The 11,914-nt window shown below is 46.4% G+C and overlaps 1 protein-coding gene across 4 annotated transcripts in view; it reads left to right on the top strand.

Annotated features, from left to right (window-relative positions):
• The first annotated feature begins 5 nt into the window (after nt 1–5).
• The window catches only part of LOC138763507 (coiled-coil domain-containing protein 190), a 145,090-nt gene continuing 133,181 nt past the window's right edge, over nt 6–11,914 (top strand). For 2 of the 4 annotated variants that reach the window (XM_069937776.1, XM_069937774.1), the window contains exons 1-2: nt 6–339; nt 4,628–4,673. The gene's annotated coding sequence lies outside the window, so the exon portion shown is untranslated. The remainder of the gene's footprint in view (nt 340–4,627; nt 4,674–11,914) is intronic. The other 2 variants (XM_069937780.1, XM_069937777.1) reach the window with 1 other exon arrangement.

Below are 11,914 nucleotides of genomic sequence, written 5' to 3'. Positions count from 1 at the left end.
GTCCAGGGTGGCGGGACCAGAGTCGCCGAGGCTGATGCAGGCACCCTGCCCAGCCAAGCTCGCCTCATCCTCACTCCACGGGCGCTGCGTGACCCGTTGAAGATCCCGGGCGTTTTCTCTATTTCAGATTTGCATCATCTACAATTTTCCTTTTGTTTGTTTCGCTGGTTGGTGAAAGTGACCCCAAACGCTGACCATCACTTCCCACCCCCCACCTCTGATGTGGCTCGTCCTCTAGCAGGTTTCTTATTTCGCTCCACATTTCCAGCATCAGGCGTTTCCGACCTCCTCGTGTTCCCGTTCACGACATGACTTGGAGTCCTCAACTTCCCTCCAAAGGTGAGCACAGTGAGCTCGTGAGCCAGGGGCTGGGTGATGCCAGACCGATCGTGATCCTGCGTTATCCTGAGGAGCCCAGCCGCGTGTTCATGATGAGATGAGTTTCTTGTCCTGTACATTGTGCATCAGTACCGAAATTCTTACTGACTGCAGCTGAGCAGGAACTTCACAAAAACCCATAGCAATAGTATACACTAAATTAAAAAGAGATGATAAATGGACAGTTAATAAATATTCACAGTTACATCGTGCAAGAAAAAATACACAAGACAGAAAGGGTTTATTGCTAATGAGGCAACAGGCAATGAACTGAAATTACAATTAAAAAATTGATTCTCTTAAGGAGGCCCCGAAAGTGCACTTGAAAATGTTGAATCCTGACCATATCAACATATGGCTGTAAAGGAAGATTTAAATTAATTTTGCAGGGGGCTGAGAACCAGAGTGTCAGAGCTGATAAACCAAGGATTTCAGATTCATTCTCAGAGTCATGGCATCACATACAACCCTGAAATTCGTTTTCCTGTGGGCACAGAATTACCACTAATTGGGGGCTGTCGGACTCTGGCTTTACCCTACCCTTAATTAATTTCGAGGACGAAGATTTATGGAGGGGGTAAATGTTCACGTCAGCTGCAGGCTCCTTTGTGGCTGACAAGTCCGATGCGGGACAGGCAGACACGGTTGCAGCGGTTGCAGGGGAAAATTGGTTGGTTGGGGTTGGGTGTTGGGTTTTTGCTCCTTTGCCTTTTGTCAGTGAGGTGGGCTCTGCGGTCTTCTTCAAAGGAGGTTGCTGCCCACCGAACTGTGAGGCGCCAAGATGCACGGTTTGAGGCGAGATCAGCCCACTGGCGGTGGTCAATGGGGCAGGCACCAAGAGATTTCTTTAGGCAGTCCTTGTACCTTTTCTTTGGTGCACCTCTGTCACGGTGGCCAGTGGAGAGCTCGCCATATAACACAATCTTGGGAAGGTGATGGTCCTCCATTCTGGAGACATGACCCACCCAGCACAGCTGGATCTTCAGCAGCGTGGACTCGATGCTGTCGACCTCTGCCATTTCGAGTACTTCGATGTTAGGGATGAAAGCGCTCCAATGAATGTTGAGGATGGAGCGGAGACAATGCTGGTGGAAGCGTTCTAGGAGCCGTAGGTGATGCCGGTAGAGGACCCATGATTCGGTGCCGAACAGGAGTGTGGGTATGACAACGGCTCTGTATATGCTTATCTTTGTAGGGTTTTTCAGTTGGTTGTTTTTCCAGACTCTTGTGTAGTCTTCTAAAGGCGCTATTTGCCTTGGCGAGTCTGTTGTCTATCTCGTTATCGATCCTTGCATCTGATGAAATGGTGCAGCCGAGATAGGTAAACTGGTTGACCGTTTTGAGTTTTGTGTGCCCGATGGAGATGTGGGGGGGCTGGTAGTCATGGTGGGGAGCTGGCTGATGGAGGACCTCAGTTTTTTTCAGGCTGACTTCCAGGCCAAACATTTTGGCAGTTTCCGCAAAACAGGATGTCAAGCGCTGAAGAGCTGGCTCTGAATGGGCAACTAAAGCGGCATCGTCTGCAAAGAGTAGTTCACGGACAAGTTTCTCTTGTGTCTTGGTGTGAGCTTGCAGGCACCTCAGATTGAAGTGACTGCCATCCATGCGGTACCAGATGTAAACAGCGTCTTCATTGTTGAGGTCTTTCATGGCTTGGTTCAGCATCATGCTGAAGAAGATTGAAAAGAGGGTTGGTGCGAGAACACAGCCTTGCTTCACGCCATTGTTAATGGAGAAGGGTTCAGAGAGCTCATTGCTGTATCTGACCCGACCTTGTTGGTTTTCGTGCAGTTGGATAATCATGTTGGGGGGCATCCGATGCGCTCTAGTATTTGCCAAAGCCCTTTCCTGCTCACGGTGTCGAAGGCTTTGGTGAGGTCAACAAAGGTGATGTAGAGTCCTTTGTTTTATTCTCTGCACTTTTCTTGGAGCTGTCTGAGGGCAAAGACCATGTCAATAGTTCCTCTGTTTGCACGAAAGCCACACTGTGATTCTGGGAGAATATTCTCGGCGACACTAGGTATTATTCTATTTAGGAGAATCCTAGCGAAGATTTTGCCTGCAATGGAGAGCAACACCCAACCCCAACCAACCAATTTTCCGCTGCAACCGTGTCTGCCTGTCCCGCATCGGACTTGTCAGCCACAAACGAGCCTGCAGCTGACGTGGACTTTTACCCCCTCCCTAAATCTTCGTCCGCGAAGCCAAGCCAAAGAAAGAAAATTTAGTCTATGTGTAGTCTGAGTCCAGCGTGTTCGTTAAATGAAGTGATAGGAGAAGGTATTCGGTTCAACAATCAGTTTATTACACAGCACAAGAATAAAGCTTAACAGAGCTCTGGTTCAGTCGTTAGTTCATAGGTCACCTGCACAGTGAGCTATTCCCCAAGACTGACCTCTACTGTCCAGTCTCTACAATTTATATAGCTCAACCTTATCATACAGAACAAAAGTTGGCTTCCTTTGCTAGATTTCATTATCATACAGAACAAAAGTTGGCTTTCTTTGCTAGATTTCTTGCACAAGATTTATCACAAGTAATTTCCTGCTCTGCAGATATTTGGGGTGTAGAGCTCCCATCTTAATCCTCAAGGCCAGAATTTCCTGTTGTGTTGATCAGAAATCAATTCCCAGATATTTCTAATTATTTCTTTGTTCTCATCTGGCCATATTCTTCTGTTCTACTCAACACCTCCTTCTGTCTTAGCCTTCTTACTGAGTTAGTTTCCATTCTCTTTGTTTCTGACAGTCTCTGTCAGGATTCTCTTTGTTCTTGTCTGGCCATCGTCTCCTGTGCTAATCAACACCTCCTTTTGCCTTAACATTCCTACTAAATTGTTTCATACATATCCTCACTTTTGTATTTTGGGAGCAGACAATTCTAAACCTGTAATCAGCCAACTTTGCTACATACTGTGGCTGCCCCTTACTTACATTACCCTTTCCCTTTACCATGAGGTAAATATTAAATTGTTACATAGTACTGGATTATTGTAATCAAACTGAATAATACTTAAGCATATATTCTACATATTTTCTATGATTAATTAACCCCTATATTCCATCAGTCCCCCTTTTGGTCTCATGAAAATAAGACCAACAACCAGTTAACTTATGGGACCTCAGGAGTTTTAGCAAAGACTGGTATCCACGACCCCTTATTAAACTTAACCTCATACATTTGGCCATTATGAACACACTTCAGTCCAGTGGGGGCCCCAACACAGTGTTCAGGAAAGTCAGTCCAATCGCAAAATACTCTTTTGGTTCGTTATGGGCCTCCCAGGCTGACCACAAACACTTTGTACAGTTGTTTCCTTCTCCAGACGCTTCAAGGGCTAGGAACAACATCACCCATAGTCCCCACATAGTGTCCATCACAGCCCCCTAAATTCTGTTGACTTCAATATAGATATATCACTTCAAATCCTGAAATACAGTCACCATAATCCAAATGGTTTAAAGGGACCCGTTCAAAAAGTTCTTAGTCTGTAGTTGCTTCACAGAGTCCCAGTCACCTCCGTTCGAATCTGTTCCAGTGTCCGTGTAGGTGGGTCCGTTGCTGTTCACTGACTCCAATGATACCACGTCTCGCCTTTTCCCAGTAGTCGAACTACGTGGGACTTCCTCTCCACCACTCTGTAGGGCCCTGTCCACCTGGGCTCCGACCACTTTCTCTTGATCACCTTTAGCAGAACCCACTCCGCGGCTGATGGTATCGGGTTTTCACCTTTCCGTTTGGTACTTGTAACCTGTTGTGAAAAAGCTGATACCAGAGCCATTAGTAGTTCACGGACTACTAATTTAGCATTCGCTAAATCTATACAAAAGCTTACATTTCATTGGACTTACCTCATTCTTCTTAGTCTGAATCCCGGCTCCAGGTCCCGGAAACTGGTGCCCCATTTGTAGTTCATACGGAATAAATCCTGTCACATAACTTACCGAATTCATTATTGACATTAATGCCAGGGGTAGCGCATCCACCCAATTTAATTTGGTCCATGTCTGTACTTTCCCGATCTTACCTTTTATTGTTTGGTTCATTCTCTCCACTTTTCCTTGGGATTGTAGATGATACACTGTTCCAAAGGCATGTTTTAACCCCAACATCGCTTCTACCTCCTGTAAATCTTCATTCTTAAAATGACTTTCATTATCTGACCTGATCTTCCTAGGAAGCCCGTGTATAGGAATGTACTGGTTGATTAGGAACTTAATTACCATCTTTGCATCTTCTCTTTTGGCAGGGATTGCCTCAGGCCAACCTGTGAACACATCAACTGCTACTAAGAGGTATCGATATCCCCTTGCGCTCTCTATAATGTCCGTGTAATCAATTACAATTTCCTGCTCTATAACTTAGGCAACGAAAACTGTCCTTCGTGAGGTTTCACAGTCGCCTTGACATTATATGTCATACATACCTTATGATTCACCACCTTCGCCGGCAGGAAGGGGTGCCACCAATGTACCAAATACCTTATCATCTGTTTCTTCCCACAGTGGGTTAACCCATGCGCCTCCTCCAGGAGGGGGTTTCATGAGTCCAGATGGAAATACTGGCCTACCGTCCATTGATCTCCACAGTGCTTGATCTTCGGTTGCCCCACTTTCTTTCCATACCATCATTTCTTGGGGTGATGCCTGCGCTTGTTCCTGAATTATTACTCCTACCTCATAAGGTGGCAATAAGTCTTGTGCCATTCTATCTGCCTGCATCATAATAAACTGAGGGCCATACCCTGCTGCCCTTTTTGTGGCCGTGTCCGCTTCCTGATTTCCCCAAGCTACCATCGTATCTGTTTTATCATGGCCCTTACATTTAATAACTGCTAATGTCCTTGGTTTCAAGAGGGTCTCAGCCAATTTCCTAACATCCTTCTCGTGTTTAATTGGGGTCCTTGCTGCTGTTAAAAACCCACTTCTAATCCATTGACTCAGCTCAACCTGCATTGTCCCTACCACTTATGCCGAATCTGTATAGAAAATTTACCTCCTTTCCTCTGCCCATTCTAATGCTGCTATCATTCCCTGTAGTTCGGCCAGTTGTGCTGACTCCTTTCCTCTCACTGTCCCTGTAATAATTTCTTCAAATCCTTCTGTGGTTCTCCATACTACTGCATAGGCGGCTTTTAATCCGTCTGTGGGATGTCTGTAACAACAACCATCTGTAAATAAGGTTTAATCTGGTTCTCTCAAGGGTGAAGCCTGTAAATCAGGTCTTATTTTAATATCCCTTAGAACCCTCTTTTCACAACAGTGTGGTTCTCCCTCTCCCATATTGTCTGCCATATTAATGCCTTCATGGGTAAACGTAATATTTGGAACATTCAGGATCTTTTCCAGTCTCGTCTGCCTCAGTGATGTCATTGTAAAAGCTGTCGAGCTCACAAATGCTACAATACTGTGTGTTGTTAATACCATCAGGGCATGTCCCATCACTATGTGTGCCATCTTTTGTAAAATCTTTGCTTCCCCCGCTGCATGTCTCATGCATGGTGGGTGTCTGTCTTCAGTCGGATCTATTGTTATACTCACATACATGAGCACACATCTTCCACCCCCTTTTTTCTGAAAAAGGACACCATTAATTGTGTGTGCTTTTCCAGAAACATCCAAAAAGAAAGGGTGTCTATAATTTGGAATTGCCAAATCTATAGCAGTTGTAAGAGCTTGCTTAAGTAGAATAAAATTCATCTCAGCCTGTGCAGTCCAATCAAGTGTAGCTCCCAGATTCCTGATCCCCTGCTCATTCACTAAAGTTCGCAGTGGATGTGTCAACTCACAATACAATGGGATAAACTGCCTACTATAACACGTCAAGCCCAAAAATGAAAGCATTTCCTTAACTGTCTTTGGTTTTGGATGATGTAGTATCGCTGTACGATGCACAGGGGATATCCCTGTATCTTTCGCTGAGACCATTCTTCCTAAAAAGGAGACCATTTGTCTACAACATTGTAACTTTAAACGAGAGACTTTAAAACCTGCCTTGAACAGCTGCACTAGCAGGAGTTTTGTGGCCTCCAAACAGGAGACAGGCTCAGGTGCTGCCAATAAGATATCATCTACGTACTGGATCAGAACTACCCCACATGGCAGTACTAGCCTCCCCAGCTGTTCTTTCAAAACCTGATTGAAAATCCCTGGGGATAAGATAAAGCCCTGCGGGAGTCGAGTATAATGTAACTTTATACCTCTATACATAAAGGAAAACACATCTCTAAACTGTTCTGCAAGCGGCAAACAAAAGAAAGCATTCGCTAAATCTATACAAGAGAACCACTTGTGGTCTGGAGTTAAAGCAGTCATGGCGGTATATGGGTTCGGTACTGGAACTGTGGGTGTTCGCACAATACCATTAATGTGACTTAAGTCATGTGCCATCCGATAGTTGCCCGTGTCCTGTTTCGGAACAGGTAAGATGGGTGTATTCCAACTTGAACATGAATGTTCCAACACCCCTGAATACATAAGGCCATCAATGGTATCTGCCAAACCTTCCTCAGCTTCAGGTTTGTGGGGATACTGCATCTGCCAAATTGGGGTGTAATCTGACAGTTCAAAGGTTATGGGATCAACCTGCTGACAAAAACCCACATCTGCTGATCCCACTGACCAAATATCCTCAGGGATAGAATCTAACATAGGGGGAGAGTCAGGATGATCCATCCTTTCTCTACCATGAAAGTGTTCAATCTGTCTATGCTCAAGGAGGACCTGATCATTTGAAGGGTACAAAATCCTGTACGCCTGACCAGATAGAGAGAACTGCACTGTTGGTAATTGAATGTCGGATCAGTCCCTCAAGGACATCAAGTTCTGACACATCGGTCCCAATCTTTTGCCTGGTGATTAGTGCCAATTGCAAGAGTGACATGAGGAATGGCCTCACCGGCCATCACATACCACTCCAGCTGCTCAGATGTCAGTGCCACCGTAGCAGCCACTCCCTCCTTTCCTACCACTATGTAGTCCGAATTAATCTCCCATTGCATGCCCTCTACCTCTTCATAAAAGGCATGCTGATACATTTCATCCCCATCTCTATCGTAAAAGAGGGTAACATGGAGGGGGTCCGAGGGAGGGGTATATGGGTGTAACGTCTGGATCCACGGCTTCCATTGATTATAAAACTTTAGCAGCCCTCCCTTCTGAGGGTCCTCTTGTTCCAGCAGCCCCCAGTAAATGTCGGCCCATAGTCCCTCAGACGTGGATCCTCCAGCGGCTGACAGTAACATCTGGGAACTGGAACGAAGTGTAGTTAATGAACATTTCATTGAATACCCATTTGGAAAGGTGACCTCTATTCTGCTGGGTCCGCAAAGGATCGATGCTCCACACCTGACCAGCAGATCTCTGCCCAAAAGATTAGTAGGGCACATTGCCGACAGAATATATTGATGTGCAAAAGTCTGTCCTGCCACAGAAGTGACTAGTGGTGTAGAAAACGGCAGATTTTCTGGTGTACCCGAGAACCCTATCAACTGGACGCTAGAGGATGACATTTTAGATTAAAACTCAGCACCAGTAAGTGTTGAAAATCTGGCACCCGTATCTACTAAAAATGATACTTCCATGTCCATCACTTTAATCTGCAAGAAGGGGTCTGCCAACCTAGCCTGCTCTTGGGTGCTCGGGCCCCGTCACTGTGGGTAACATTGCTCCTCCTCTGTCAGCAATGGGAATTGTCTCGTCGGAGCTAGAGCCGCATGGGGTGCCTGATGTACCCGGAGTGGCATTGACGATCTCTGGGGCTGGACCCAAGGCTCATATTGTGGTGGTCCATATCCCCTTCCCCCAGTGACCTGAAGACCCCATGCTAGGGGGCACTCTCTTTTCCAGTGTCCTGGTTGACCACATCCAAAACATACAGCTGGCTGCACTCGTGGAACACCCCGACCTCTCCATCTTACTCAAAATCCCCCCGTTGGACCTCCAGTCCTGCCCCCATAGGTGGGACCCGGTGCCCAATTTGGGGCCGAGTGCCAATTCATATTATTCCCTTGTGGTGGCTGCGATGGCTGCTGAATCATCTGGTTCGCACCCTTTGAGGGATTCTTTTTTTGCCTCATTTGCCTTTTTCCTAGCCTCTTCCAATTGAAGCTTAAGGAGTTGCACTTGTGCAGAATCCGTAATTTGTTTGTCCTCCTTTTGCTTAGCCCTATAACGCTTCATGTGATGGGTCAAATGTTTTTCCCATTGCTCAGTCGAGCAACCAGGAATATCAGGGTTATTCTCTAACGCCTCCCTAACTACAGCTGGCAGCCCGCTCGTTACTGCAGACCTAAATAGTGTAGTCTGCAAGGGTTCTGTGGCTGGGTGTACTCCTGTTTTATCCGTCCAACTCTCCTTACTGACTCAAAAAGTTCGAGATCTCTTCATCCTCCTTAATGGAAAAGGTCAGGGACTGCATGACACCGGGGCGAACAGGAAACTTATCCCGCATTGCACTTCCTACTACCGTACCATGTTTGGCAAATGGTTCGGCATCAGGGCACCTAGTGGTTCCTGCGACCATTTCTAGCTGCTGTATCTCCCACAGCCCAAGCTGTTTCCCTAATAATGCTCTCCAATCCCCTATGGCTATCTTATGTCCCAAGGTATGTTGGCAGAACTTTCCCATCCATGCTCCGCCTCCCTCAGTAGGAGGTGGCATTTTATCCAAAATACAATTCATATCGGTGAATGAGAAGGGTTGATACCTTTCCCCAGCTTGCGGTCCCTTATAAATTAGCGGCATCTGTCTATACCTTTCTGGGAGACGTAATTCCTCCCGGCCTCGCAACTCATATCCCGAAGAGGAGCGAGCGCTTCCCTGACCCTGTCTTTTGTGTGTGATCATTCTTCCCCTAATAGTGACCGGCTGTTCCTCATCCTCGCTCTCCACACTCACACTCGCTATCTCACTTTCCTCGTCCCGACCTCTCTCACGCTGCCATCTCACACTCACTGGGTCACCTCCCCTCATTGCCTCCTCTTCTTCCTGTTGTCTATTGTGAGGAGTGTGGGCGGAGTGATCCTCTGACATTCCTAACGAGAAGGCATTCTCAAGTGTTCGTACTTGCTCTCTCTCCTGTTTTATCCAGTCACATACTAGTGTCCCTTACTCTACATACATCGTTTGTATTTCCTTCATTAACTCCTTCATATCCTCCACCCTTTCCTGCATAACTCTTTTAAGTCTCTCCTTCGCCTCCTGGAGTTCGTGACCTGCTAATTCAGTGACATTCACTATTCCCTCATTTATCTGCATCACTGGCATCTGGGGAATCGGATAAGGTGGTGGCAACAACTCTGGTAACTTTGGATATAGCGGGGCTGATGGTTTAACCTCCCCTGTCATCTCCTCCCCCGTTTTCTCCTTTGTGATAGGGGATGCCTTTTTAGTACCATGCTGAAGGTTTGTTTCCACAGCCATGCAAGCCAATGTCATATTATGTAAATACGCTCTCCTCTGCTCCTTCGCATTCTTCTGTTGCTTAAACTTTCTTCTATCCAAGATAGACACTTGTCCCTCTTTCTCATATTCCTGTACCTCCTTTTTCGCCTCCCTTTCGGCTTCTCCTGTACGATACAAGCTTGATTTTTCCTAATCCTAGCGGCACCTTCCCCTGACTCTGCAGCTCTTTCCATATCTGATCGTACCATTTCATAGCCTTTACTTCCTCTCCCTTCGGTAGTCCGCCCATTAATTGACTCCTTGCTTTTTCCCACTGCTGGTTTACAGATGGAGGAATCCATCCACATTCCCCCATACTCCTGACATCCCTCTCCTTCCATCTTACGTTCCTATCTTTTTCCCCTCAGACCTCGTAATTCAATGAGTCTCTCATCTGGTAGAATTTCACCGCCCTTCAACCTACTGTGAACCTTCACGCTTTCTCATAACCACGAAAGAAAAACTTAACACAATACTCAACCAAATAACTCTTATGCAATACTAAAACAAATCACTCTTATACAATACTAAAACAAGTAACTATTATACAATACTGAACAAGGAAAACTTAGCACACTACTAAAAAACGTAACTATTATACAATATTGAACAAGGAAAACTTAGCACACTACTAAAAAATATAACTATTATACAATATGTTCACTAAATCTATTTGGCCAAGAACTTTAACTTTTTTATCTATGTCTCTACTAGGGGACTCTAACCCCCATTTTTATTCCAGGGGATTCAAACCCCTGCTTTTTCAGGGGCCTCTAACCCCTGTTTCTCTAGGGGGCCTCTAACCCACGTTTTCTCCAGGGGACTCTAACCCCTGGGTTTTTCAGGGGACTCTAACCCCTGGTTTTTTAAGCTTTATTCATTGGCTTCTACTAGGACTTTTGCAGAGTAGTGACAACACAGAATTTTATTGTTGCCAATACCAGACCTTCGTTTAAACAGGCGTCTGCTTACCTCCTTTTGTTGAGTGGCCACTTGTTGTTATCACCACACCACAATCGACCGTTGTTTCATCTCTTTCTCTTCCGTCACTTCTCCATCTTCATCACGTCGGGGTCACCAAATTGTCGGACTCTGGCTAAACTGCCAAAGTGTTTGGCCTGGAAGTTAGCCTGAAGAAAACTGAGGTCCTCCATCAGCCAGCTCCCCACCATGACTACCAACCCCCCCACATCTCCATTGGGCACACAAAACTCAAAACGGTCAACCAGTTTACCTATCTCGGCTGCACCATTTCATCAGATGCAAGGATCGACAATGAGATAGACAACAGACTCGCCAAGGCAAATAGCGCCTTTGGAAGACTGCACAAAAGAGTCTGGAAAAACAACCAACTGAAAAACCTCACAAAGATAAGCGTATACAGAGCCGTCGTCATACCCACACTCCTGTTCGGCTCCGAATCATGGGTCCTCTACTGGCATCACCTACGGCTCCTAGAACGCTTCCACCAGCGTTGTCTCCGCTCCATCCTCAACATCCATTGGAGCGCTTTCATCCCTAACGTCGAAGTACTCGAGATGGCAGAGGTCGACAGCATCGAGTCCACGCTGCTGAAGATCCAGCTGCGCTGGGTGGGTCACGTCTCCAGAATGGAGGACCATCGCCTTCCCAAGATCGTGTTATATGGCGAGCTTTCCACTGGCCACCGTGACAGAGGTGCACCAAGGAAAAGTTACAAGGACTGCCTAAAGAAATCTCTTGGTGCCTGCCACATTGACCACCGCCAGTGGGCTGATATCGCCTCAAACCGTGCATCTTGGCGCCTCACAGTTCGGCGGGCAGCAACCTCCTTTGAAGAAGACCGCAGAGCCCACCTCACTGACAAAAGGCAAAGGAGGAAAAACCCAACACCCAACCCCAACCAACCATTTTTCCCCTGCAGCCGCTGCAACCGTGTCTGCCTGTCCCGCATCGGACTTGTCAGCCACAAACGAGCCTGCAGCTGACGTGGACTTTTACCCCCTCCATAAATCTTCGTCCGCGAAGCCAAGCCAAAGAAAAAGAATTTAGTCTATGTGTAGTCTGAGTCTAGCGTGTTCGTTAAATGAAGTGATAGGAGAAGGTATTCGGT

The sequence above is a fragment of the Narcine bancroftii genome, chromosome 5 (genome assembly GCF_036971445.1).
Source record: "Narcine bancroftii isolate sNarBan1 chromosome 5, sNarBan1.hap1, whole genome shotgun sequence".
Classification (NCBI taxonomy): domain Eukaryota; kingdom Metazoa; phylum Chordata; class Chondrichthyes; order Torpediniformes; family Narcinidae; genus Narcine; species Narcine bancroftii.
This window is presented reverse-complemented; position numbering and strand designations above follow the sequence as displayed.